The sequence below is a fragment of the Haemaphysalis longicornis genome, unplaced genomic scaffold (genome assembly GCF_048455015.1).
Source record: "Haemaphysalis longicornis isolate Haplotype H1 unplaced genomic scaffold, Haemaphysalis longicornis Haplotype H1 scaffold_6, whole genome shotgun sequence".
Classification (NCBI taxonomy): domain Eukaryota; kingdom Metazoa; phylum Arthropoda; class Arachnida; order Ixodida; family Ixodidae; genus Haemaphysalis; species Haemaphysalis longicornis.
In genome coordinates this window covers 196,552,907-196,558,906 of record NW_027526407.1, presented here as the reverse complement: position 1 = coordinate 196,558,906, position 6,000 = coordinate 196,552,907, and positions in this window count along the sequence as shown.

The window sequence follows — 6,000 nt, the reverse complement described above, 5'->3', positions numbered from 1 at the left end:
TCCCATTATCCTAGTTCTGTGTTTACTACGACCAACTTATCCCCGAAAAACTTCTTCATATCACCTGAACGTCTATCTTTATGGTGCCCCATGCCACGCTTGCTTTCTGTAGAGATCCACTGTGTTACCCTTAATGACGAACGGTTATCTTGCCTTCGAATTACATACCTTGCCCCCGTCCATTTCTTTTTACTACTTTCGACTAATACGTCCTTATTCGCGTTTCTTCCCTGACCCACTCCGTTCTCTAGTTCTCCCTCAATGTTACACCTATCATCTTCCATTCTACTGCTCGCTGAGTCCTCCCTCAATTTAAGTTGAACCCTCTTAGAGCGCATACAAGTTTCTGCCCCGTAGGTGAGTACCTGTAAGATACAGCTGCCATACACTTTCTTGAGCAGGGACATCGGTAGGCTGCCATTCATTATCTGAGAATGGCTGCAGAGTGCACTTAACCCCACTCTAATCCTTCTAGTTATCTCTGCCTCATAGGTGCCACTACTTGGCCTGAGTGTATATATTCGCGTATCACTTCCACTGGCACGCCATTTAACTCAAGTCACTGTGCTGTCTCGAGGTTATTGATCATTACTTTATTGCAGCGGTGGTGCAGAACCAGGGGCTCATGTCGCAGCATAACTTGGTTTATGAAGAACTTCGTGATTTCTTGAGCAGTCCCCATCGGAACAACGGCGGTCTCTGCGTAGCACGTTATGTCGCCTGTCGCTACAACAATCCACTTTTTGTCAGATCATGACTTAGGAAACCGGCCCAGAAGGACCATTTTAATCTGTTATATGGGCCTCGATGAGATGGCGAACGGCTGCATAAGTCAGGTGTGTCTCGCAGGCGGTGTTTTCTGTCGCTGGTAGTCACAGTAGCTCCGGACTTAGTGGGTGACATCGGTTGTAAGGCGGGCCTGTAGTACCTCGCCTGGATTTTATCAATAGGTCGTGTTGTGCCTAGATGACACGAAGCCAAAGACTACGCAGTTGTCTTGAAGGAAAAACAAGTTTTTTCAGAGAACTTGTGCTCCCTTAACGACTCAAAGAGTACAGATACGGCGAAGCATCAGTCAACAAAGTGGCGTGCGCAGGCGAGGGTCGGGTAATAGAATTCCGCGGTGTCTGTTCTGCGGGTATTTATCTTTCGGCGTGGTTGTTTCTCGAACTGTGGAATTAAAACGCGAACATTGACGATCAAAGAAGATTTTCCTAGGTGGGTGACGTTACTTCAAAACACTCTCCATATCAAAAGAGTTAGTAAGTGCGGCATACAAAATATTTATTGAATGCCCACTTACCTTGCACACAGATAACAAAGCCTGGCGCCACCAGGTGGAGAAAGCAAAAACACAAATAAACGAATCCAATGCACGGTTCGCGGCAATATTTACCAAAATTCCGAATTTCAGAAATTATTTCAGAAAAATTTGTGCGGGAACACCGCTACACACCTTTCTCAACTATTGACGGGGTAATATGCTGTGTATAAACACATGTATTTTAATAATGTTTCTAGGCACACAAATGAATGATTGATTGATTGATTGTAATATATTTAATATGGTAAGAACGCCTTCCTGTTCTTTCTTTGTTTCCTCTCAATTGTGCAATGTCTTTTTTGTTAACGCAAAACGGTTTGTTGCCGGGGTACACAAACATGACCGACGTTATTTGCGTCAAGGAAAGGGCATCATCAGAAAAAGTTCCATGGCTGGGGCGGCGCTAGGTTTCCAGCCCACGATCAGTCTCGCCGCTACGGGTGGTGTGAAACGCCCTGGCAACTGAGCCACGAAGTTTTCTTTTTCTTTATTGCCGGTCTTCGAATTGAGCCATGAAGCCAAACCACCCTGTCTGGATATCAGTATGAACGCGCCTTGGGTTCTTTCTACTAATTTTTGCTTTCAGATGCCCCTGCCGTTTTGGACAGATTAGAGTTCCTGTATATCGCTGAGCGCAAGAGTTGCGCGTCTGATTGCCACATGCCGCGGGTTCCAGGTCGACAGGAAACCCCGTTTTCAGCGCTGCGCACAAGAACCCGTATGCAGTCAGTTCTCAACTGAGCATCCGCGGTTTCGAAAGCGGCGGCCGCGGCCGCCGGTTAGCTTATCAGCAGCCGAATTTCATGCCCCAGTTTTTATCTGCGCCGTTCCTTGCCACTTCTCCTCAGCGCTGCTGCTGGCGCGGCAGCCCGGCGGCAGCTCCTACATTCGAGACGGGCGGCTTTCCCGCACGACCTACAACTCAAGATGGCGGATGGATGCGCAACTTTGCTCCCCTAGGGGAGCTATATACAGGAACTCTAGAGAGATGAAGCGAACTAGTGCAGTATAACGCTAATAATTGCCGATAGTTGGCGCCTTGATAGGGAAGTGTGTCGCTGTGGAAGCTGCTGAGTTTGTTCGTCCGCCGCCTATGTCTAACGAAACGGAAAAGGTTTGGGCGTTTTGGTTCATCGTCAGACGGAAAACAAGCGCTAAATAAAAAGACAGGACGAGGAGTGGATTGGACAAGCGCCCACTTTCAACAAAAAGTTTATTCCAGAACCAGCGCTTATAAACACGTCTGGCCAGCATGAAGAGGGGGGAAAGGAACGGGAAACATAAACCACGTAGGGGAAAATAAGAAAAACAGTGACGTGCCGCCTATGACAAGAAATCCAATTCAAGTTTTGATAAAGCTACAGATGGCCTCCTGACGCATTGATCCCCCGACCTTGCTATCTTGGCCGCTTCCACAATTACTCTTGTCAGGCCAGAGCGGTGAACATGTTTGGTCGTACACAGGATGACACAGGTTTCCCTAGACACAATTTTTACAGTGGGCAGCCAGCTGGCCTTCGGTGGAAACGCTCCCAACCTTGTTCTTGTGCTCTTGGAGGCGAATGTTTAAGCATCTGCCGGTCTGGCCTATATAGTGTCTCCCACACGACAGAGGCATTTTGTACACGACGCTACGTCGGCATTTGACAAAGGCGTCTCTTTGCTGGATGGCGCAGATCGGTTTCCGCGGACGCGTGGGACAGCTCAACCTGCTCAAAGCCAAAAGCTTCTTAAGCGCCGTGAACAAAACCTTGACCCCTGAACGTTGCCCAACTTTCTTGAGATTATGCGAGATTTTTTAGGTATGGAATGACAGCTATCTTATTTAGCTCATCTTTCTTTGTCCTTTCTCTGGTTTTCTGCCTTTTGCTCATCGCTCAAACGAGATTCAATTTTTCTTTTTCGATGCAAGCCTTCCGCGACGGAAACAATGACCTGCCTGGGAAAACCCGCGGCTTCCAAACGTACCACCTGCTTGCCAAGGCTTTCATCGCCAGACAGGAAAGACAGAACAATATCCTCTTGACCAGCTTAGAGTGTGCCGAGCTGTACGGCATGAGTGGCTTGTTGGCTCTAGGCTCGTACACCCAATACACGTGATTATCTTCAAAACGCAGCCGCAAATCCAAAAAGCTGTTGTTGTCATACTCGGGCAATTCACACGTAAAAATTAGCGGCCTAAAACAGGCAATAAAAGCGGCTAAGATACGCGACACAACAGGGTGAGACAATGATAAAGCGGCATCAAAGCTGTTCATGGCTGAAGGGTCCAATAAACATGAAGTCCTCAAGAGAAATCCCGACAGACATTCAGGCTGTTGGACCGACAGCCAATCCGGAAATTCCGCGTATAGGTCTGCTGGTCTGATGGTAGCCTGTTGGCCTGATGGCAGTCTGTCGGTCTGATGGCAGTCTGTCGGTCTGATGGCAGTCTGTTGGTCTGATGGCAGTCTGTTGGTCTGATGGCAGTCTGTTTGTCTGAATGCCGTCTGTTGGTCTGACTGCAGTCTGTTGGTGAAGCTATAGGTCCGATGACGAGATTCACTTAGCACACATGCTGTGAGTTGTGGAACTGGCTTACAGGTTTGGGAAGCATGTAGGCCTTTTAGCAAAATAAAAAAGGAGAAGTTCATTTTGTGCTGCTCACTTATTTATTTGCGCTGCTTGCCACCGTGCTTTTGCGAAAGGAGCTTTCGCATACCTTTAGCCTGGCTTCAGTGGGCCCGCAGACGCAGTCCTGACCACATAGATCTGAAAAAGAGCTTTAGATAGAATAATTAAGGGTTAAATGACCTTGTGAACAAAAGACCGTGTGGTAGAAGGGTAACAAATATTGCCAAACAGGTTGCCATTAAAAAAGCCACACTTTGGGGAATAAACAAATACTCTGCAGCCTTTTTTCTTGTAAGCTAAGACATGCTGGGACCGCAGCAAACCATTATTCATGAATGGCATTCAGGCACAACCGAGAGTTTTAACATTCTGTCCATTCCGTTCGTTACGTTGTTACCGGGTTGCCAGGAACGGTCTGCGCCTGCGCGCGGGGAAGGACGAGGAGGCGTGGACATGGCGAAGGCAGGCGCGCGGAACTAATCCCCCTACCGTGACGAATGCCCAAGTGCCCAGACGGGTCCGGGTAAACACTCTAGCTACGTACGTGACGGACTGCTAACACTCTGTATTGTGAGACCATTTATTGTGCCAGAAGTTTCATATTAGGGGATGCTTGCTTTTGCTAAATTATGAGTTAGCTATGAGTTCTGATGCCAGATATCACATGCAATACATTTCAGGGATGCGACCTTCTCTGGTGTCAAGGCTGGTTTGGGCTTCGTTTTTGCATGGCCCTTGTTCACTTCGTTCCGGTGCTACATTAATCTTCTGTGCAGATTGCCTGTTTCGCCAATGTACACTGATTTGCATCTCGTCGTTGTGCACCAACCGCGGGAGGCCCCATCATTTTCTGGATCCCCTAGTGAAGACCCGGAAGAGTGGCTGGAGAAGCTGGAGCACGTCCGAAGTTTCAACCGGTGGGATGATGAAGAAACCCTGAGGCAAGTCTTTTTCTACCTCTGATACTCGGCTCAAGTCTGGTCTGAAAATCACGAGAGCTCGCCAACATCGTGGAGCATATTCAAAGCGGGATTTTTGAAAACGTTCACAACTGTAATAGGGAAAGAACGAGCTGAGCTGCTGTTGCAGACGTGAATCCAGCACCCCAACGAAGGTGTTGTAGTGTTCGTTAAGGAGATGAAGGTCCTGTTTCGACAAGCTGACTCCGAAATGGCAGAATAGAACATGGTGCGCGTTCTTATTCGGGGAGTTGAACAAGAGCTCTTCGCTAGACTCATCGGCAACCCTCCCCCTCCCCGAAAACAAAACAACCGTCGCGGAGTTCGCGACCGAGGCTTTGATGATGGAGAGAGCGCTGGACATGCGTTCGAGGCAGTATGGTCGACCAATCAACGCCTTTTCGGCGAACCGCGTCAAAGCCCCTGGATTAGCGACGGAAGACTTACGGGAAAGAATCCGTGCCGTCGTTGGCAAAGAACGGACGAAGCTCTCCCCAACCACACCGCAACCCAAAGACGCCTGCCTGCCCGACGTGATCTGGGAAGAAGTCCAAAACGCACCGGGGACTTCTACGCCGTCGAAAGCACCCCGCGAACCTCAATCGAGGACCTACTCCGCGTCTGTTCCTCGACCCCGCCTGCTCCAAGCCGTCGTCAAGAAGCCCCACCGTACCGCCGTCTACTTACGCACGCACGACCCCCTGCAGCCCAAAGTCAGACGCCGAGGAACAACGTACGTTATGGCGAACACCCGATAATCGCCCGCTGCGCTACCACTGCGGCAAGGCCGACCACGTCCACCGTCGCTGACCCTACAACAGGCTTGGTTTGCGAGGATTCTCCGTCGACGCCCCACGCAACCGACCCCGCCAGCGCCCTACTGCGATCGAAAAATATCTCTCCAACACCAACGAGGACACGCTCGCTTCAACCGTTCACCGTCGCCATACCCGTACTAGTGCCCGAACCACAGTAGCCCTTCTGACATCTCACATGGAAGCAACCCAAGCCAACACGGGGAAACCAGAAGCAGCAACTTCTAGAGGTAAAGTTGCACACAACGACACCAAAATGGCGCGACGCGTACCCCACATGACCGAACCC